General features: G+C 39.2%; 1 protein-coding gene across 1 annotated transcript in view; it reads right to left on the reverse strand.

Annotated features, from left to right (window-relative positions):
- The window catches only part of LOC581547 (alpha-N-acetyl-neuraminyl-2,3-beta-galactosyl-1,3-N-acetyl-galactosaminide alpha-2,6-sialyltransferase), a 44646-nt gene that overhangs the window by 8778 nt on the left and 11375 nt on the right, over nt 1-24493 (reverse strand). Inside the window, exon 2 of the mRNA XM_781536.4 lies at nt 10123-10207. The gene's annotated coding sequence lies outside the window, so the exon portion shown is untranslated. The remainder of the gene's footprint in view (nt 1-10122; nt 10208-24493) is intronic.

Raw genomic sequence — 24493 nt, forward strand, 5'->3', positions numbered from 1 at the left:
ATATGCGATTAAAGGGACTCGGTAACATTGCCCACAGATTTTGAAACAAAATGCTGGATTTAGCTCATGCTGCAATGATAATCGTAAACCTTTAGGTCAGCCAGGAATTGCATGACTTTTACAAGCCGATCACCTGTCTGATTATCAAGATATTTATGATTGGAAATCGAAATTTCATGTTCGTTTTCCTAACGGTTTTTATAAAGTACAGTCAATTGGGGAAATGAGTATGGTAAAACCGGTCACTCAAAGATTTTTTACTTTTTGAGACACTTCATGATCATTTTGAAGCGCATTTTTGTTTAGGGCTTCAATATTACACTATATCATAGACACCGATAACACGTAGGGCCATGTATCTCAGATTTAACATTGTTAAACGATGCCTTTAAAGAAGATTGGTCCACAGGACTGTTATAAACTACTCCAAGGGTAACCCTCCCCATGTAGCACTGCTTATTTTTTCCAATATGGAATACTAAATCTCAAGAAAGCTCAAAATTTGATTGCTTCGTTTTTATCTTTGAAGGTGATGAGCCACTGTGCGCATGAACACACGGAAGAAGTAGGTGCTAAGAATGAATGGGGAAAAGGGAAAAAAGAAAAAAGACAGAAACAAAGGACACAAAGAGAAGAAAAAGAGAAAGAAAAGGGGGAGGGCACCACTTTCCCAAAGAATATACAGTTTAAAGGGAGTGTACCCTGATGAGACTAACTTCCCCGTGGCCTCACTCGTGGCCAATCGGGTACGACTATACGGATGACGCGACCGCAGCAATCAAGTGTGTGCAACATACGCGAAACCGAAGCGTGAGGAGATTAAGTCGCTGACTACCGTTAATCACATCCATTCGTTTATGTGCAGTTGTCCAAAATCAGACGTAGGTGGCGTTTACCAGTATTTGCCAAGCTACACTCCCTTTAATATCTGTCGCAAATAAGGAAGAGTACGCTTATTACCAAAGATTAAAGCACATTCCAAGTATAGTGATGCAGGATTATGCTTTTCTTTTTGGTTGATACTGATGAAAATTTCTAGACCATAAGAACGGTAGATGTGAATTCATCTCGATAAGACTTCAGTAATTGTGTCCTTTGGCAATAATCATCAAATGATTTCATTTTTTCCCTAAAGGTGGATTTTGACAGGATGAAAGAAATGTATTATAAACAAAGCTTCGCCATCTATGTATAAAATGCCTGAAGCCTATAGGACAAGTCACACATCAATGTCGGGGCTTGTATCATTTTTCTTTCAAAATATAACGCCTGTAAAACATGTAGGCAGTGCTAGATGAAACAACAAATACATGTTCCATCTCCGACACACGTTTTCCCCGAATGCATATGAAACACGAGCAAAATATAACTTAATTGCAGGTTACATTGAAAATGCTTCTACCGATTATGCAAATTCATTCAAGATTATAATCTTCCCTTCATAGACATAATGATCTTGGTGTGCTTGCAGCGATACACCCGTGTGGAATTTCATTTAATTGGTGGATACTGATTAATTCGTTCAAAGGTAAGATTGTTAAACATAATCAAATAGTCTCGCGAAGTTGATGCATCAATTTTCTAAAATGTCAGGGTATCAAGATCTCTCTCTCTTTCTCTCTCTTTCTCTCTATTTCTCTCTTTCTCGCCCTCTCGCTCTCTAAGCAATTTGAGTTCATATTGCGCTCTTATCTACCTTCTAAATCCTAAGCACGATCGATTGACCACGTAGCGTCAATATCACCCTCATGGAAAATCCAAATACAGCATACCGTTGGAAGCAAGCAAAGTATGCCTAGGTCCAGTGACGTAACGAGAGTCTAGTCATTAAGGGGCACTGGTATCTTGGGGATAGGGGTTGTCTACTTTCGGAAAATGAAATACCCAATAACAAGGCTACTGATTAAGAGAAAGGGGCAGGAGGGGTTCTGTTGTCTTCTTTCATTAAACTATATTCACCACTGTTAAATAGGTACCCGGTAAGATGCGAACGATTCGCATATTATGTGCGCTTGTCAAATGGCGCCTGGCCGGAATACTCCCCAGGGAGCGAAGCGTGAGCCCTATCATTAGCAGTTGTGTCTAATGACACAGGTAATAATTACATTGTCAAGTGCTTAATAGAAACGTAGCAAAGCGCTATGCAAATGTGACCATTATTTTCAGGTATTTTTTCCTCGTGTTCTCTCATCTCTTTCTCCATTTTTGACATGGGTGGGGGGGGGGGCACATGCCCCACGGCATCCCCCATCTTCACCACTGCCAAGATGAGACGAGAGAATGGAAGCGCGCTGACTGGCGAGGATATTCTTTGATCCAGTGAGGTGTTTGCTGTGTGACGTCATTTCCAAAATCGCTCCCTCATCATCATCATTCTCTTCGAAATGTCATTCCAAGTTCTATTCTTACAGACCCTGTTCCTCTCGGCCGACACACTTGCTGAATAAAAATTACATTGAGGTACAAGTGAATTAAAGGCATCGTTTAACAATGTTGAATATGAGATACATGGCCCTACGTGCTATCAGTGTCTGTGATATGGTGTAATATTGAAGCCCTACAAACATTGCGCTTCAAAATGATCATGAAGTGCCTCAAAAAAGTAAAATCTTTGCGTGACCGGTTTTACCATGCTCATTTTACCCAATAGACTATAGTGTTATAAAAACAGTTAGGAAAACGATTTTTGACATTTCGATTTCCAATCATAAATACCTTGATAATCAGACAGGCGATCGGCTTCTAAAAGTCATGGGATTCCTGAATGACCTTAAGGTTTATAACTATGATTGCAGCATGAGCTAAATACAGGATTTTGTTTCAGAGTTTGAGGTTTGAGTTTGAGTTACCGAGTCACTTTAAAGCACATTTCATGTACGCCTTTTCGACGAATATGATGTGCCGTAAGAGATAAAGGTTCGATTTTCCATCGAACCGGTACAAAACAAACACCCTGAGGGATACCAAATTAACCCTTTTCAGAATTAAATTCTTAATATACGTCGCATCCCTAGAGGTGCATATGGGTACCCCTGAGGATCATTTTGCACCCTCAACGGGACTCTGGTCAGTATACAAATTTATAGATTTGAAGCGCGTAATTTAGTTTCAAATTTGCAATGTTTCAGACGGATGCTGTTGTTTTCGGGAATTAATATCAAGTTTTACCTATAGATATGTCATGTATTCAAGTGAAATTACGTATCCTTACAAATTCATCGCTCACCATTCCTTAGTTTGCTAGTGCGGGTAATTGTATGAATGGCGTCACTGCTCCTTGAGTACCGTAATAACGTGTATTGTTTAACTAACGTTAATATTATGGTATTGTTGAAATCCTTGCGAAATCCTTGCTGCTGACGCACACTGCCTTCAGACTGGAAGTCAAGACAGTGTCTGATTTTGGAAGCCTACTTATCACGCCATCGATGAAGCTGTGTGGCGCTCATTGCTAATGCACCATTGAGCAAACTAGCAAGGGAAAAATGCCCAGGGGGAATGATCCGGAATCGGGAAGAATCAGTGTATAGCAGATGAACGAGTCAATTCTCCTTCAGTAAACTTATACGAGAACTTGATCAAAATGAGGTGCCTTTTCCATCTCCTATCTCCATAAAAATCGCATTCTATTTGTACTTTATCTCTTCCATTGGAAGGTTTGAAGATTTAAAGAACTTGGGGTGTTTCACAAAGCCTTTCTGTCAATTACAAATGGCAAAAATCAGTGACAAATCTGCTGATGACCAATCAGAAGCAAGGATTTCAGTAGCTTATTATAAAAATTGTCATTTGTCACTGATGACAAGTTTTGTGAAATACCCCCTGGTCCCTAACCCTATCTTTAAAATCAGAACAGAAGTACAGAAAGTTAATCAAATCCTAGTTAACGTTTTGCATACACTAAACGGTACCTCTGCATATGTTACCTGTCTTAATTTCAATCATTTGGATTAGTCTTCTCTCTCTCTCTCTCTCTTTCTCTCTCTCTCATACTTTCTATCTCTTCATTGACTCTCAACAAATACCTCTTAAAGGGGCAGATTGGCACAAAAGAAAGAAAACAATTAAATCACCTCTTAATCTGATAATAGCATAATTATGTGTAACCTAGAATGTGTGTAGATATATCATTAAATTAACACTCTGTGAGTGATTCTCTTATTTTGCCCTTTGCCAAAAAGGCTATAGATCTTCCCCTCTACTTCTATGCCATTTACTAGCAGAGTATATTTCCTTTTTTTTTTTTTTTAATTTTTTTTTTTACTATGCTTTAATTCTTGTTCTCTCTTTTCTCTCTCTTTTCGCCGACTTTTTCGTTTGTCACTTTCTCTCTGTGGTGCATAAAATGTTTTCTTTTTCGTATAAGCTTTACTTCTTGTTCTCTTCTGTCGTCGGCTCGTCCGGTTGTCTCCTTTTCTCTGTCCACAATATGCTCTCTCCCTCCCCCCCCCCTTTTTTTCTCCCGTTACTTCTTCTGAATCGTTCTCCCTCTCTCTCCCTTTCTGCCCTCTGCATAAAGCATTGTTGCCAGGAGCAGGGAGGTTGTGCCCGCCTGTTTCCGGCAACCAAAAACAACTTCATGTCAATAATATCGTGACTTTCACGACACGTCCGTGATATTGAGCTTACTCTCGTTCGCATCCTCGGGGCTCCGAACCCATTTCCCGCCTTGTGCCATGTCTACTTTATCTGTTTTCATACCGTCTGGCATTCCGAATTCTTCTTCTCCCACTGCTTTATCTCCCGTTCCCAGTGAATTCGAATATATACATGTACTACTGTACACCTTTACATATACTACACAAACATCCACACAAAGCCTCGGTCACAAATGCCATTACGAACTGCTACGAACGCCGTACGAACGATTTTCAGACAATGGAAATTCGGGAAGACAATGGAAAAACAGGGAGATTCGTACGAAATTATCGTTCGTACGAACCTTTGTGACCGTAGCATAACCTGGGCACACCAAGTCCCCCATATATTTAGGTGTAGGGATATATGTTAAGCTACGGTCACAAAGGTTCGTAGGAATCTCCCTGTTTTTCCATGGTCTTCCCGAATTTTCATGGTCTGAAAATCGATCGTACGGCGTTCGTAATGGCATTTGTGACCGAGGCTTTATACAACAGCTTCGACAACTCTCGCGAAAAAAACCCATTTAAAATGCAAAAGGAGGCGAGAAAATAGTGGTTGCATAGCTTCAATCAAAGCTAGTCATTGGTGTCCTCCCTTTTGTATTTCTTAAATGCGAAAGAAAATGAGAGAATAAAGATTGCAAAGCATATATCAAATTTCCTTTGTCTTCCGTTTCCAGATTTATCAACAGTTGAACAAAAATGTCTCCGCCGGTAATGTACCTGTCTGCGTATGTTTTGTGTTCGGTTGTGAAGGTACTGTTTTACTCCCTTCCTAAGTTCGTAAAGGTATGCCCTTTACATTCTTTGCTATTTATAATCTTCATCCAACAGATCTATTTTCTTAGATGCTGCTTATAAGTGTCGGCTTGCATGGTGGTGTAGATATACAGTAGGTTTGCGGGTGCACCATGTGTGTGAGAGAGAGAGAGAGGTTTGAGGAGTCCTGAAAAGGACTCTGACTCGGTAATCTTTCTTGGAGGAGTGTAGTCCTGAAAAGGACTGTTTGTTATCTTTCTTAGCATATAGTTCTCAGGAGAAGTATAGTGCTTGGAGAGGATGAGTGGCTCGACGTTTCGAACAGGTTGACTATCCGTCGTCAGGAGAGACGACGGATAGCACAACGACAACGTGGATTGCTACGATCGACGTCCTTATAATGCACTGCTTGAATGGACGTCACACGTACCGAGTCAGAGTCCTTTTCAGGACTCCTCAAACCTCTCTCTCTCTCACACATGGTGCACCCGCAAACCTACTGTATATCTATTTTCTTGTTAGTAAACCTAACAATCTTTGTTTTCAGTCTTCCTTTTAGGTAGGAGTACATTCCGGAAGTCACAGCAAAGGCACATTTAACGTCCCTTTAAAACATTTTGAATGGCTTACAGAAATCCCTCTGTTTCTCCTTACGTCTTTCTTCCCTGTCCTATTCTTTCACTTCACTCTCTAACTCTCCCAGGTTTTAAATCAAAGAAAAGCTACGTTTATTCAGGTGGATGATGGTTGCTTTTCTGTTTTGCTTGGTGTTTCTATGATTGAATGTTACAAAGTGTTACACTTTCTAGCGGTAAAATAGAAAACCGTTTCCTCACCAAGTGAGCTGAGGACATTGAAATGACAACCAACATTCGGTACAGCCTTCACACATGGAAATCAACGAGCCAACCACCATCCACCTGAATAAACTCAACCCTTCTTGATCTTCCTAATGAAATTGTGGCACTCACACATAGATCCTCAAGCCAACATCCCCTGCCCAAAAGAGCACGCAAGATTTAGCAAATGAATTGAGCAGGCGTCATCCGCAGAGTTCAACGTACAGCGCGCATTTTTCATTTTTTTTATACAGTGCGATGTTACAGTCAGGTCGCCGGCCGACTGCATGGAGGCGCCAAAATTACTCTCGTTATTTGGTTGGTTGGTCTTCAATCTTAATATAAAAGCAAATCGAGAGCATCTCCGCTTCCTTCAAGATCACAGTTCTACCATGGTCAAGTTTTTTTTCTTTCTTAATGATGCAGTCATACAATCGCATGGCATTACCCTTTCCAAAGACTTTTTCCGAGTGTCACTTAAGAACCCTCGGGCAGGAGGAAGCATTCAATTTATACGCCAGCGGATACGCATATCATAGGCGAAATGCAACCAATTTCCTTTCTTTACCAGTGGAACAAGCTCATATTGAACCAGACTGGGTAATTCATTACATGAACATGACGATTTATTTGTAACGGGATTGTAATATATCATCCTCTAATGGGAAAGAAAAGAGATGGAAATGAGAGCGAAAGAGAAAAAGAGGGAAGGGGAGGGGGGGGGGAAGAAAAGAATGGACGAGGGTATTAGTGATTTAATGTGCATTTGTTTCGTTCGAAAAGGATGACTGAAGAATAAAATGATTTACAGAATGGACTTTAAACATTAAAACAAAATGGATCTAGTTCCTGAGTTAAGAATTATTCGTATAAGCCCTTGTTTCTTCGTTGGAAATCTAGAGAATGATTCGGTTCATAGTAGTTCTGGGTTGTGCATATTGAAAACATGAAATTCTCGTTCCAGGTGATGCTTCTTTAATTAAGTACTTTTCGGAATGTTCCCATTTTGCATTTCAGAAACTCATTTACGGAGATTCTCGTTATTTATGTGCGATTAAATGTATGTGCATCTATGTTTACTGCTTACCTATAATTATGTGAGGTACATGTATGTTCTTCGTTCTTCAGTTGTGTACATGTGCGCGTGCGTGCTTAGGACCGTGTATGTGACACGTCTGGAGTGTGTGTGGTGTGTGTGTGTGTGTGTATGTTGCTTCAGTGTGTAATTACATGCAGACACGATGGTGTAAATATTTAAAGACTCAATACATTTGTGATTGGCTGCAAGTCATTCACCCGTATAAATAAAATAACAGGAACATCTCGTTGTACTCAAATAAAAACCCATCGGATAAATTATTCAATGGATATCAAGTATTTATGTTTGCGTTGACTCTCGCAAAACATTTTAATGGGTTAAAGTTTGTAAATATTCCACATATTGAGGTCTGCTAAATATACGATCGTCAATCCTTTTTGTCTGATAGACCGTCTCTATTTCTTTCCGGCTTTCAAGCAAAATGAGAAAACTCGAAAAATTACCAGAAGGTATGAATAATGATCGGCAAATAGCAGAACTAGTAGAATCAAGTAAGAAAAACAAATCAATGGAACGTCGACGTACCCTGAAGCATTCAGTAGCGGTATTGACATTTTTCATAATGGGTAAAAATTGACGCGATGAAATATCACAGAGGTAGCATGGCGTGAGGCCCGTAGTTGAGGGGGCACTGTTCCCTCGGGAGGGGGAAGATGGCGGTTTACATTAGTGAATGAAATACAAGAAAAAGCCTTCAAGGCGAATTCCATTTGATTTGTAACTTTTTTTTAAAGTACAGAAACTTCTATTATCAATCAATTAAAAACAAATCATACATCCACCCTTAATATAATTTGTTTTTATACAGCTCCATGTATGAAACAATTGTTTTCCATCATTAACCATTAAGAAAACGAAAATTCATGAAGTTTTTCTGTACAGAGAAAATTGTTGCCAGTGTTGCCAATTTGTGTTTTGTTGATTGCAATTTTAAACATTCATGATTAGAATTTCTTTAGATAATCGGATTTTGCTCAAACTTTCACTGACCTGTTTTCTGCTTCTATTAAAACCAACATGTTATCAGGGTGGATCTTCCCCTTCCTGGATTGGGGAATATTGTGTTACCTTCTTTTCACTGTTCCCTAAACCTTATTTCTTTTCTTCATCTCTCTCTCCCCTGTCTTTTTTATTAAGTGTTAGGTCCTATTGTATAGTAAACTTGCATTTCTTTTTATAGGACAAACGGGTTTCATTTAATTTCGATTTGTAACGGATATATTTTTCTAACCACCTTAATACTACTAATGTAACGAAAACCAGCTAGAATTATGATTGAAAATCAAAACTCATGTGAAACCGCGATTTCATGCATGCGGATTGGGAATTTAAGCTCGATTATCTCACTTTTCTCCGCTGGTAACTCTTCCTCATCATGTAGAAAAATTTCCTACCCCAGTCCTTTGATATACGTAGTTCAACCTAAGATACACTTTGACTCTACGATTCACGCCTGTGTCAGAAAACGAAATTTGGATTGCGTCAATACCTCCGCCTTTAATTTAACCCCGAGAAGACAATAAGCACACATGCAGATTAATTCAACGCATTGGTATATAGGCATTGACTTACAGAGTTCGTTTTGCATTAACCTTTTGCACAGAGATACGTTCACACGTTGCGTCAAACCGCAAGCGTGCGGACAGTCCTACGTCAACCCCTAAACGTCAGCCCCTACGTCAACAAAATGGCGCTTCTTGTGCAACGGGCATCAATTTTCCTACCTGAAAATTACCTAAAGCGTAATTGACTTTGAGGGATGAGGGTTGGTAAAGGGTGATGGATGTGAAGGTGGTCATGGTAGTCTGTCTTCATTTCGATTTCCCTAGGAAGAGCTCCAAGATAAAAACCTCAGTCACACTGCCAAACCGATCGATTTTGTTCCGTTCGGTGGTAATACCATATGTTATACGCTCTGGGGGGGGGGGGGGGGTTGTTTCACAAAGATCCTAAGTTGAACTTATCTCTAAGTTGGATTTAAAAACTATGGAAAGCCGTTAGCGTCTATAAAAAACATTTTGTAAAAGTTATTTTAAAAGGCATAAAATGTTGATAAATCATTCATATTTTCTTTTATCGAGAAAAATATCACGTTCTTGATGTGGAATTTATGAAAAGTCTGAAAAACTTCAATTTTCGCTTTTGAACATATTTCATTTTAAGGCTACAAATGGCTCTCCATAATTTTTGAGTCCAACTTAGAGTTAAGTTAGACTTAAATTCTTTGTGAAACACCCCCTGGTATCTTGGTGTGACAAGGGTGCCAAGATGGAGTATTGCATGTGCATCTGGTCTCACGTGAACCGCGTAAGTTCATTACGTTCATGGTAAATATATCAAGACTATTCCCATCTGATTAGTACTCCATCTATGACATGACGATCCTTGTTTTTGCCCTGTCTAATTACAATAACACGCCTCCGCAAGTGTGCAAATGCAATCATGACCATGGACGAACTTGAAGTGTAAAGGATCTTGGGAAATATCGCGACGCGATACAGAAATTTGATGCCAAAATATATAAATTAGAAAGCTGGTACGAAGTTGCAATTTTCTGTTTGGTTCGATGCAGACTGTAATTCGTATGTTCAGAACCAGAAGAGCATTATCTCTGTAATAAAGTAAAGGAGTTAACAACTTTCTTGCTCTAAACAGACGACAAGAAAGAAAAAAACAGTTACATGCTTCGAAGACTATTCCTTATGGTAAGATGATATTTTTCGACCTTATAGAATTTATCATGAATTCTTTTATAATGGATGACAGAAAAATTTGACGGACTTACCCTCAGATTTACCCGTTTTGATAACAGGCTGCTCTTCTGTACCCTTGAGAAACTCAACTACCCGATATCTGGTTCATTTCAAAATCTGAAAAGAATGATAAGCAATACAAACATATTCATAATGCTTGTTAAATGGCATGAGATTTCATAAAGCATTGAGTTCTGAACAAATTTGAAAGATACTCGTATTTGATCGGGAAAATAACAGAGATTATTTCACGTTAATTTGACTACGTATTGATCAGTTTGTGCAAAAAGTAAATTTGAAAGACAAGACAAAAGGGCAAAAAAGATTCACAGAGGCCTAGAAATGCATGAAAATGCTTACTGTAATTTCAAGTGTAATTAATGTTATTCAAATTTGAAAGACATGTATATGCATGAAACCGTATGCATTATGTTGTTAAAAATGACATTACATTTGTAATGATGACAAGTTCCACCATGGAAATATACTACATTCCACAAATTGGTTTTCCGGTTTGGATCCATAATATATGATGTTCATTCATTTCATGCACATCTCACTTTCAATGAATACGTATTTAGATCATGGCACATATACTTCCAAGGCTTGCTGTTTGCACTACATGAAGACCCGGAGGCTAGAATGTGACTTATTGGCGGATTTGCATCGGAAGGCAGGGTTGGCCTACCCTAAGAGGATTCATTAGGATCTCCCATCCCAGAGTATCATTAGACGTAATGGCCTACAATTAGGCCCTAATAATGTCTAGGAAGGGCGACTAAAGGGTTCATGGAGCTGCTCAGTGCCTTCTTTAACGCGCTGTACTTTTTTTTCGTCCATGGGCCGAGGCAGACGATCGGCTGTGCCTTTCACCACCTCAGGCTCAGGTGGTGTTATTCACAGTTATTGTATGTGAGTTTCGAGACGGAAAGGAGAATATGCCCTTCGCATATATACGAGGCACCGATATCTTTGCGTCATTACCTACGCTAATTGAGCTAAGCCATCGAAGGTATTGCACGTTGCACACAAGGATTTTATTTTATATAAATATATTTTCTTCTGCACCATACAAATCAAATTGCATTTTAGCGATAGTTATTCAGTTATTCAGCTCGATGTTTGCGCTTTCATTTTGCATTTAACTTTATATCATTTTTGTACGATTGTTATCTCTAACGGCGACCTCAAGGCTACGTCAGTTGCTGACGCAGTTTAGCGTCACGCTTCATGTCCAACGGGCATGGGGGTAACACGCACCGTGAAGGTGTAATCTGCTTGTCGGCAACAGAGATGTGAAGATCTAGGAGTGCCGCGTGAATAAATGCAATACGTTGGGATCAATACATATTTCTTGTTTATCATCACATTTTGCATGACTAACGTTTCGTACAGTCAATTCGATTATTTTTACCTCAAAAATGGTAGCACATTCGTCGTAACAAGAAGGCGAGATATGAACAGAAACGTGACGTCATCTTTACATGATAGTTCAAATAAAAATAATACTATTGGATATTTATATAGCGCACGTATCCACCAAGAAAGCGAGATATAAACAGAAACGCGACGTCATCTTTACATGATAGTTCAAACCTTTCTGGGATATTGATAAAAACGGGCCTTCTCTGAAAACATTAAAATATTCGGCTTCTTCTGATTCAGAAAAACACCCTTTTTTTCTTTGCTCCATCATGTTGACTTTAGGCATGCACTTTGGAGAAAGTTGGTGTCGGCTGGTACTCGCTGCTATACCTTTCCTCGAGATGAGTGCTTTCCTTTTGGGGACTGAATGTGCTCGCAGATCATGTTTCACTTAATGCATTTCAGATTCGAAGTATTGTATGGTCACGCATCATGTCTGTTCAAGTCTCCCTTTACACCTCTCTCTGTCTCTGTATCTCTGTCTCTCTCCCCCACTCTATCTCTCTCTCTCTCTCTTTCTGTTTTACCAGTGCGTTTTCTTTCCCTTTGATGATCACTCTCTTTCTCCCTCCTTCTCTCGCTGTATCCTCATCTCCCACTTCACCGCTGCTTCTCCCATGCTCTCCCTGACTATTGTACTCTCTTTTTCTCTTCTCCCCCATCGCTCTCACTGTATCTGCATCTCCGGGCCCTTCTCCTGCTTCCCCTCTCTCCCTCAGTATTTCCCTTTTTCCTTCTTCCTTTTTTCTGTATCTGCATCCCCGCCTCTCCCCTGCTGCTATCCTTATTTTTCTCTCTCTCTCTCTATCTCTCCCGTGACATTACTCTCTCCCTCTCCCCTCTCTCTCTCTCTCTCTCTTATTCTCTTTCTATCACACACTTTCTCTCCCTTCTCATCTGACTCCCCATCGTTAACACATTAACACGACATCGGCCCACATTTTCTTTCCTCGTCTCGCTTCTATTCTTCCTCCATTGAGAATCCAATAACGAATTCAACATTCGATCCTACATTTGCTTCCCAATCTCTTCGTGCAGAGCTGCAACTTAGAAGAACATTCAAACCGAGCTAATGGCGTAATGCCGTGCACTGCATTAGTAGGCGAACCCATGTTAAAGATTTAATGAAGAGCGGCCTTGGAAAGGGCCAGAAGAATAGACATGTCTGGACGAAAACAACACTCTAACAATGCTAATGAAGGATAGAACAGCATCATTATCACATAAAAGCACCTAAAGTATTATCAGTGTTTTACCTATTGTAAACTTACTTAGCATCGCACTACCTAAGAGTCGACTGCAATAAGACATATACTGTTTATATTATCAAATTATCATAAGATTAATTTTAATACAGCTATTCTACCGCTCTGGATACATCGTAATCGTCGTTACGCTTCTGACTATTGTCAATTATTTTACTAGTCAATTCTGATATTCTGAATTTAGATTTTTACGCCCACATTTCAACCGTGTACATTCATTATATGTATATGATTATAAGTGTAAATATAATTTATTCCTCAGAAATGGTATACAAAGATACCAATATTACACTAAAAAGTGACTTGAACTATCATTTCAGAGACTCAGCGCCATTTTAATGAGTCCATGCCGGTACAAACATACCTTACAACCTCTTTTACCTTTAGCTTCGTCAACGAAATGAGCCCAGTATTGATCGTACAGCCACGAACCGGTGGCGTAGCCGGTGGGAGATCTCGGGATGTGACACCCCCATTCATTATTTTCTTGTCCAAAAATCCTGACACGTCGGCAAGGCTTGGCGTCTCTTGGAGCTACGCTTGCATAATTGAAAAAATCTGAGGACTCTTCACTTCTTATTTCTCGTTTTTTTTTTCTTTCTTTCGAACCCAGTTGCAAGGACCCTTTGTTTCTTGACTTCTAGCTTTTATTTAGTCGGCAATTTTGTTTAAACCCCTCACCATGTAAAGCATGACAAATGGTGGAGTAGCGACTCTGGTGCGACCGGGTGTCGACAAAAGCATCTTGTCAAATTTCATCACGCGTCATGAGCAAGTCGACAGTTCAATTCAAGATTCTTTAACTCAACAGCTGCTCCCGACTGTACTTATTGATCAAACAAAATGATCAAGGATCTCTCTTTTTTTTTTTCTGTGACAAGGTAAGATTCGATGTGAGCTGAAACCCATCAATTGAAATCCCGCCAGCACAAAATCGCAAATCTTACATCCTTCGTAGAAGAGATAAAAATCAATGTAATGTCTACTTGTAAGGTGACAAATGATGATAGATTCATATTTTCTTGTTAGCCTGGTTTTAGTTGGGGTTTTTCTTCTTCTTTTGCGTCAAGGAACATCAATCAGTGTCATGAAGAGAGATATGGCGGATTCTTGTTTCACAGATGGTCTTTAAACAAATCTAAATTATGGATGCAAGGAATACCTTTAATGTGCATCCAACATGACAACCGATGATAGCCACCGATCGAATCACAGAAATAAAACCTTGTTTACTACAAAGTTCTGGTAATAACCAATTGAAATGGCCACTGGAAGAACATAACTTGTCAAACATATCGTGTAGTGTACATTCCCTTTCACTGCCAAAATCTTCCATGTTTGGTTGCATTAATCAAAATATAGATTTCTTCGCAGGAGTCAGAAATTTTCTAAGAGAAAATCATGACCTGTGCAATTATAGGAAAATATTATCAACGACAATATGACACATCTGAGACTTAGACTTAAATGATTTATTATATTTGTCGCATAAGTCAAGAAATGGACGCCGAGTCCTCCATTTATTTCAAGAGACTCATTTTGTTCATCTCATACATGCTTGTCGTTTAGTTTCTCTATGAATCACTTACTTTCATTTTCTCCATTCTGATAATGATAGTTTCTCAGGGCTTTCTTTTATCGGGATATTCTAACTATCATTGAGTTGGCTCCCTTTCACTTTTATCCCTCCGCTGAGAGCCCTTTTAATATATTTTACTTTGGTTTGACAAACATGGGATATCACCAAGGGAATATATCAAATCATATTCGCCTCTTTTTTTTCAAAGGGTTTTTAAGAGCCGTTAGCTTTCTGGATGCATAATGAGATGAGATTACTACAACGTTTCGAGGTCAGCGTCTTCTGGGATCATCCTCATCAACGACGGGGATAAAGAGAAAGTGTCCCGACGAAAGCTGCCGAGTGTGGAGAAGGTTTACTCGAGATATCTTCAAGGATTTGGTTTCATCTTAAAGATACAGCCGAGTTCTGCTCGATCGTGCGATTACATTGTAAAAGAAGCTGTCTGGAAACCTTTGGAAAGGTCGATTGTATAGTACATAAGGAATGATGTATACTGTGAAGGTTTGTAATGATCCAAATGAATAGAAATTGACTCAATCCTCCTAAAAGTCACAACTACTCCAAGCAGAAATGTGTATATGGGACTACACACATGGGGTATGCAAGTTTGGTCCAAACTGAACAGCTATTTTGCGTCATACTTTTAGAATACTAGGCAATATGAAGAACGAACCTATGTCAGGTGTCCTTTCTACTCTGATATCATTATACAGTGACATACAAAGAATGAGAAAGTTTTTAGATTACTGTCTTGTTCATTTCTACCAGACGTAACCGCTGCTTTAAACCAAGAGAAGATACGCACCGGAAATCCACAGGGGAAGACGTGAAAAACCTAAGCTGCGGTCAGCGACACTCACGTAATCCACGATTGCGTTTCTCTCCATCTTCTTCCATTTTTACCTTTTCATCTTTCATATTTTACGACATTATTCAAGTAGGCCAGATTGCAGATGCTTAAGTGTCATCGGGATTCCCGGGCACAATGCTCGTTACCAGATGCCATCTATTCATACTCGCCAGGGATAAATAAAAATGACGAGTGATTAGATAGGCATCATATTTCATCTCATGAGAATCACTCACAGTGCAATAATCAAACATTCTCCTCATGTTGGTGAACTCTGTTTTATCTCATTTACGTAATCCGAAAAGAATGATCATGGAGAAATGAAATATCGAATATTAAAGTAAATACACCTGTGTCTCATGGTCCATTTCATTGTCGCCGCAACGGGTTCCAAGATAAGGGACATAAATAACTTACTGCTTAAAGATACTATGTCCCTTTTGCAGCCAACATCAAATTCTGTCGAACTTTGCAGGAGTTATGAATATGTCATGTATGTCCTACCTATGAAATTTAAACGTTAGCAATGTCCTAATATTAAAGTTATGCAAGGACTCCATTTACTTGCTAGACTTCACTGTCAGACACTATTGAGTGACTGACTGGCTTTTTTTTTCCATCTTTGGTAATAACATACAAAATGAGCTGTAAAGGGTACATGAGCATTTGTCTACATCAGTAACCCACTTCTTGTAATGGCCTAAATTAAACTGATTGAATCTTTGCGCAGCATAACACGTACGACCATTCGGTACAAGGGTCTGAAAATCAGAATATTACTTACTGGCTCTATAGCTCCTAAGTTGATTCGACAACTGATAGTCGTTATTTTCCCACTCAAAGACATTTTCAAGCCCACTTATTTTTAGGGAAGTTCTAAATTAGTATTGTCTTTCAAATGCCGTTGGAATTTAACCTTTTCATTTTTTGGGCCTGCAAATGGGACATAGTACCTTTAAGATATTGCGGTAAAAGAAGGGAAAGGGAGACAGAGAGAGAGATCCCTGATATAACAAAGAAATGAAAATGCTTTAAAACCGCATTAATATTTTAGACACGATTTATTGTGTTCGTACATTTAAAATAACCCGTAATATTATTTTTGTATTACTTCACATTTCGTGAAATCGAAGAAGAATGTATGTATGCATTATTAAAAATACACACACGCACACACACGCACACATATGACTATATCTTCTAAAGGATCGTACTATAACATTGTAGAATCTAAGACCAATTATTTCATACCTTCTACATTTTTCAGATAAAAGGCGGGGGGGGGGAGAAAGTGAGAGAAAGGAATAAGCGTAAATAGAGAGGGGACAGTGAAAAGAGAGATATAGAAGTAGAATAATATGTCGATACATAGTGAGAGAGAAGAAGCAATATGAAGAGCGACATACAGAGGGATGGAAGACGGGAGTGAGACGGAAGAGAGAGAGAGAGAGAGAGAGAGAGAGATATGTTAACGACATAATGGGGAAAGAGAGAGAGAGAGAGAGAGCCGGTACAAAAGGAATAGGCAGAGTGCCAGACGAAACGATATTTGGGTGAGATAGAGAGAGAGAGAGAGAGATGTAATGTGTGAAAACACAATGGAAGCCCTTTTCCTATTTCTCTCTGCTTGATATACAATCACATCACACAGACGGAAATGAAAATTCTGAGAACAAATCGTGTGTTCTAGATTTGAAGAAAATACTCCCACATGCTTTGCTTGCCCTCGAAGCCGTCCGGATTTTTCTATGAACTGCCTTGATCTTGCAAACACCAATGCATTGTTCAAGCCTCGGGCTATGACGCGAAAGCAATCTTAATGATTATCGACAAGAATATAGCAAACAAACAACGGAATAATATTTCAAGAAAGTATATAATTTTTGTAATAATTTTCACAGCCATTTTTTCCACCGCTCTTACGTTGACGCAGGAAACATGCAACCAAAAGAGGAAACAAATCTCTGTGGAGGCGCTAAACGACAGGCATTTTTGTGGAAACCCACCTACGGGCATAAGAAAATACAAGTGTTAGACAGTACTTACTACTTAGAAAGGATTTTGACGCCATTGTGACGAAAACTGACTTTGGTGATCTTTAAAGGTTAAACTGACTACGTACCAACCCAATTTCTGGGTAGTTTTCTTGTTTAATACAGGCTTAATTTTTTTCATTCTGGAACGTATCAAAAACTTGAATGCTTAAAAATATTTCATCTTAAATGTTAAAGGAATACTTAGTAGTATAAAGTTTTTACAGTGAAGTAGTTTAATCACCGACTTTAAAGGATGCAGAATTCGTTTGAGCACTCGTGTCCTCTAGCAATGCATTGTTTCTCTCTCCACCGGATCTTATTAGTATTATTATGATTATTATTATCTTAAATGGATGCCAAGTATTAAAGATGCGACTGTCACTATAAGTTTGGATAAGCATGTACGCCCCTGTAAAATGGTAATATGATCAATGCTCCCAATCGAAATGGAAAAAATATGCAAATTTATTCTTTTGCATCCAAGTCATAAAACTCGTATTATAGATTACTGAATGACGTCATAATAACCTTTGTTTAATAAAATTCATCACGTGAGTTCATCACGAAAGAGATTGTTGAAACTTTAGAGATGTCGGTCGGGTCTTCTGGTGGTTCAAGAAACCGACATTATCCGTTGGGATGTTGGTCTATTGGGATGCCGTGTATCAGAGTCGCATTCTGTTTTACTAATTAGTATCAGATCCACTGCATTTTTATCTCACTACAACTGATGACAACAACTACATTTAACATCACATCATTACCGTATCATGTTGATTGCGGTAGTATAGAAACAAAACACGATCAAAGAGTATTCTTTATGTTTTCCCTTTCGTCAACAACTGACATATATCACTTATGCAGTTGCTGTACTCCTTACCCGTCAAGCTGCATGAATACAAAAGCGTATCGGGAAAGAAAACTCCATTTGTCATTGAGGTGCCTTTTCCTCATCATCATTGAAAAATATGATATCGGATTCAGATTGGCAGCTCGACGAGGGAGAAGGAGGTGGTAAGATGATACATGCCAAATTTGTGCTGCCAGCGCTTTGCCTTTTTAGCATCATGCAAAGAGACACTTCAGAGTGCTATTCGAGCTTTCGATGATGACGGAGGACTTAACCCTTCGAATATCAGGATTAGTAACCTCCTGGCGTTTTGAAAGAATATTCCCGAAAGTTTGCAAACTGTGCCTGACTGCAAGGGGTACCCAATCAAGATCGTACTACCCCCATAAAAGCTGATAATATTCATGCTCTGTATATCTCGGGTTAAAGTTGCTCCATTTTGCAGACGTCATAGCGACCTGCCGGAACCGTCACTGGACTTTTAGCTTTACTGGGGTGCAGCGCGTTCCAGATTTGGAGAAATCCCAGGATGAAATGAGCAGCGACAGGAACGCTTCATTTGTATTCTATTTGTGTCACCGGAGACATTTTAGGCGACACATTATAAATCTAGTGAACGTGGCCCCAATACGCGTTTCTTAGATCCACTCATCTAGTTCAAAAGGCTAGAGAGGGATAAGAATTGCATTATTCCTCTGACGGGGCCAGAGTGACGTGCGCGAGGGTACGTGCATGCGTGCGTGCGTGTGTATATGTGTGTGTGAGAGAGAAAAAGAGCGGGGGAATGTGTGTGTGCAGCACGTGTGTAAGTGCTGTTTATGGTGGACTTAGTCAAAATTATTCCAAAGATTCAGTAAATCTTTACTTCAATGACATAATAAATTTCCCCGATCACGGAAAAAAATAGGAAGTTAATATAAAAAACAAGTTCTTAAAATATATCATTATCTTCTACTATAGTACTTTTTCTTTCCCACTTTGTTTTAAGACTATTTTATTTCCCTCTCTTTGTCTTTTTCATTGTAATAGTCGATGTACTTAGAAATTTCATAAAACTGCGAACAGACATGGAAGTTACCCTCAATATCTGATTTCATAATCCCGAAGTGAGAGAGAAACAGATGATCCTTTGTGATCATCTTACGGAGAGGTTAAGGCGAAATATGTTTAAAATGACAATGCCATTTAATGTTTTCACCTTTTACAAATGATTCCATATAAGATTACAATTCCTAGATATTTCTTTTTGGTTTATTTTGATGTTGATAAAAGAACCTTCATTTATCTACTTATTGAGCTTTTAGTTACACTATCCACACATTGAGTTGTTCTATATAGAGACCGTGCTGCTCGCAGGTGTTGTTTTTCTTCCTATTTTATATGACCATCATTTTCAATGTACCTGCGCTAATTATACTTGTTTTGATGTTCGAACTTAAAATTTAAAAAAGATTCCCAGTCATTCATTCTGTCATGCAGTCACGTCCCCCCCCCCTCGTGTGTGTACTAACACCCATACAGCAAGAACTGCTTTCCAGAGCATATTTTCCACATCGAATTTGCTGTAAAAGAGGCCGAAAAAAGTTAACTGAATGTGAGTACTAAGTATATTTTTAAAAGCTTCCTTCCTTGTTATTTCTTGTTGTAAATTGATCTTGACATGTATTACTGTATGATAAGCACGCCACTCCAAAGCTAGCCCCTCGTCATCCGGGTTATTTGTATTTTGTCAAGGAACTTCGCCAGGAAAGATTAATGTAATGCGATTCTGGAAACTTGCTTAAAAGCTACGATCCATCATTATGCTGCTGAAATTTTCCACACCGTTCAACAAAATAGAAGAGCGGGCTCTTTAAGTAAAAGGTTACCTGGTTATGTTGAGGTCTAAAAGTGCTCTGTCTTAGTACTTTTCTAGGTCACCTTGTTTAACCTGTTTACGCCATTACCAGGGCTTCATCTTCAGGGCGTTTCCGTCCTGTTGAAGTTGCTCGGGTGTGGTTTGAATGAGAAGTCGGGACATGATCTCCGACAATTTTATGTCGCCAGCAGGAACTGCTACGTTCCTACATGATAAATCACGAGCTATGAAGCTCCATCCTGCCTCCGTAGAATTAGGGTCTCCGGCAATGTTATGTCTCCTAGGCACAGTGTCTATCCTCTTTTTAAATTGAAACCAAGTCAAGAGTAGTGCACTTGATCAGTGGAAACAGAGAAACACCTGAACATATTCATACCTATTCAAGTATCAGCAAAACGGAGGATTTTTACAAACGGAGAATTTACACAGTTTTACTGAGAGAAGGGCAAAGCTCTAACATCGTGAATAATGGTGTCATGAGGTAGTAGGTCCATGCATATACATATGCGTCACCTATGCAAATGTTCTGTATTTTCCTGAGCCGACGAATAGCAAAACTGTACCATTTATTTAACAATGTATAATGTTCTCTACTCAGGACCATTGATTGATTGAATAATTTCATTTATTCATTTCATATAACAATTGTTTGCACAATAAAGAATATAGTTGACAAAGTAAGATCAAAATTATGAAATGAAACAGGAACCAAGACAGCATTGTCGAACGCCATGGACGGTTCTGCAAGAAATGCCACATCTGATGTCTTCAGTCCTGAATAATGGAAATCGTCCCAGACGTTATAAAGTTCTATGACCTTGATACAAATGAAAATCAGCTTCATAAAAGTGCTTACAGATCCCGTTCCAGCGTCCCGGTAATTTATGCATGTGCATGCATTAGCATGATTAGTGGATGGGGCTGCAATGTTCGGGATGCATCCCTCGTAGTGGTGACGTCAGGAAGGCCCACTGACATGATTATATAGACATGTTTACGACGAAGAACGCTGATATTTCAATTAACTTGCTTAAAGGGCCATGCACAGTAATGTCAATACTGAAGGGTGGAGTGCAGAGTCTAGCCAGTTCATCTTATGGAAACAGCATCTTCAGAAAACCGTGTAATGTTTAAAGGTGACATGAGCTACAAAAATAATAATGGCATTATGACAGTTGGTCTAACAGTGTTAACCAAAGCTGTGGCATATGAAGGACCTTTCACTTTATTTCAGTTCCACAACTTAAGGAAAAGAATCGTGAAGCTATCGTGAGTTTCTCGCTATTTAATAAGGACTTTCATCACCTCAAATTGATGAAACCTGACAAGGTGTTTTAGAGGGATCGCCACATGTATCCATTAGCTTGAAAGAAAATGGGGCGCACGATGTCATTGGTTGATAGGATAGAGTGCAGTGGTAGGCTCTAACGTAATTGCCTATTCATCTTTGTATCCACGAGGCGAAAAAGAATCAAGGTTTACGAATGCCTAGCCTTCTATCTGAAATTGTGACCGTCAATCTTGTAGATGGTTGCCAATGATAGCACGAAGGAGAAGAATAAGGAGGAGGAGAAGAAGAAGAAGGAGGAGGATAAGAAAAAGGGAGAGGGACAGAAAAAGGAGAAGGATGAAAAGGAAAATAATGAGGAGGTAATGGATAAGGAGGGGGGGGGTAGGAGAGAAAGCAGGAGAAGGAGGAGGAGAAGCAACGAGATCAGCAGGAGGAAGAGAAGAAGAAGGATAAAAAGAAGAAAGAGGGGGAGGCGAAATAGACAAAACATTTAGGAGGAGGAGAAGAAGGACAAGAAGAAGAAAACCGTTCTCATTCTGTTTTTAGAGATGGAAATAATCATGAATGGAAATATTGAGATACAGGAACCATACTATTAAAAAAAGCAGCAATACTAACCAGAGCGTTACACATTTCATGTACCATATGAGTCGGCATTGGGAACAATATAATATGCCTACAAATATGTCAGAAATCGAAATGTCTGTGATAAAAAAGACACTAACGGAATGAGACACTCATGTCTTGGTCTAATAATTAAAGAGAAGTCATTACATCTCACAGTTAGCATTCAGAACATGTTGATCCTACTTCAAAAACATCTCATGAGAATGCACTTCCATTCTAATATACTAATTACAAAAGCCATAGGTCATCACTCATGATTATGTTGCTGTTTAGGAAACATGAAGAAAATTAACATTGTCTGCACTTAGCGGCAAGCTTTATCTTGATCAAATCCAACTTTCCACGAACAGGCGGCATGCACTTTTCAAAGACTCGCTTTTGTTTACTTCAAAAATAGCTCAACGTTATTACCAAGTCAACTCCTCCGCAAAAGAGCGTCATATATCTAGACAAACCCTTTTAAAGCAGATGATAGAATACAAGGTTTGCTTCATTTAGAAGCAAAAATATTGAAATATGATATTTATTTTATTTTTATTTCGTTTTAATTAAAAACAATAATAATTAGAAATGCATCCGACTACTGCTTTGGGAATATAATTACTGGTTCCTATTCTAAAATGTGATGATAATTTCATTATTGATCTGTAAATCATATTCATGACGAAGAGCTGAACAGCAAGCCAGTCTACCCACACATTCCACGATCGCCAAAAGTAGAAATCTTATCAAATTTCGAATATTAATGTCATGATCTCTCTCTCGGCCCTGTTGACATTGTTATCAAACAATCGATGTGAGAAGCGGAAGAAATTGAGCCTTGAAGGAGGAGGAGTCCTGTAAATATGGCCAGGCACGTGCGGAGAATATACGTGAACACACATCCAGTCGAACGGAAGGATTTCATTAATTGTACCATGATTTTATTCCGTGGTCCACGGCTCATTTCTGTCTTAAGCCGTGCAGTACATTCCTTAAAGCCCCCCATCACACCAAACTAGTTCTCACTACGTTCTCGAAAATATTGCCAAACAGGCTTAAACTGTGTGCGAACGGAGTGGAACGTAATAGCAACTGTTTGCGACCTGTTTAAGGACTTTATGGACGGGCTCGGACTGGACTAATGTCTCTAATACGATCCTAGTTCGTTCATTAACAGTCCACAATACGTCCAATTCGTCTGTACCCGTCCACGAGATGGACGTATTGAGGACTGTTTACGAACGAACTAGGATCGTATTGTAGACATTTTTTTACACATTCTGCCCCGACCACAACGCGTTTTTCGATTTTCTAGGACGGTTCCATTACGTAGTGAGAACAAGTTTGGTATGATGGGGGCTTTACCGTGGGTTCTTCCACGCACAATTGAAATCGGAAACGATCAGACTTCGCATATGATAAGGAACTGATTTCAATTTGAAAATGTCGAAATATATTCAAAATGCTCTTTTCTGTCTTCAGTTGAATACTGAAAGTATTACTTTTTTGTGTAATGTCTAGACTGTTTTGAATAATCACCACTGTGTGTACTGCAAATGTCAAGCGTATAAGCAAAATCGATAGTTGGGTGTTACATATCACGTTTATTACCCCGCAATATATTCAATGATTTACAGAATGAAACCACAAGTATATTTGTGCATGGTTATTATATTGCCTTCATCGTGCAATATTGCATTTTGAAACAAATTTATGTTTTGGAAGAGTCATCATCGGTGTTGGGTACTATCAACAAATTATAGGAGGCTGGTTGCTTTGCATTACCCGATTACATTATAAAATCACGAGTTCATTTTGGACAATAAGAAATTATATTAAAAGCGATCCAAAGCATTTTGAGGTTGTCTAGCGCGTTCCTCCTTGCACAAGCTATCTTTTTCGTTCATCATATCCCAATCCCAATCCTTATTCTGCTTCCCACTTGGTCATATTGTTTTCTTTTATCTATCCGTCTACGCCTTATTTTCTATCACGAATTTTAATCACATTATTTCCCCTCCCCCACAGGACCCCTTTCATCCTGGACCTCTATGAAAATCAGAGTTTGCTGATATAAGGTTTCCATCAAATGAGAGGGGGGGGGAATGAATGAATTAACAAATTCTCCCATTATCTTGCGTTCACGTTCCTTACACACGGCCCATGTTTGTCAGACAGTATTTGATTGGTATTTCTTACTTCATCTACCTCCTTTTTCGATTCCCAAGCATCCCTTTCGCACCACCTCTGCTTCCTTCGTATTTTAAAGTGTATTACCCCTCTTGAATACCCCCAAATGCATGCACTCACCAGACTGGCTGTATTGATCTGCACATTGTGTTTACCAAGGATACTCGACCTTCCTCATGCACTTCTCCAGGTTTCACCCCATCTATCTCCATCTCTCCCTCATCTCTTTTTTATACTTCTTCACCTCCGTCGATCTCGTCTCCGTCTTCAACTATGCTCGCGGCGAGGTTATGGACTCCGGGCAAAGTCGGCGATCAAAATATAATGGAGTAGATCTAATGAGGACAATCCTTCGTTTATTGCTAACATTGTAAACGGAAATGCCAAATAACAACGACGAACCTTGCATTTACGGAACACAGGTACACGCGCACTCCCCACATCCAC

The sequence above is a fragment of the Strongylocentrotus purpuratus genome, unplaced genomic scaffold (genome assembly GCF_000002235.5).
Source record: "Strongylocentrotus purpuratus isolate Spur 01 unplaced genomic scaffold, Spur_5.0 spur5_scaffold_3, whole genome shotgun sequence".
In the NCBI taxonomy this organism is placed as follows: Eukaryota; Metazoa; Echinodermata; class Echinoidea; order Camarodonta; family Strongylocentrotidae; genus Strongylocentrotus; species Strongylocentrotus purpuratus.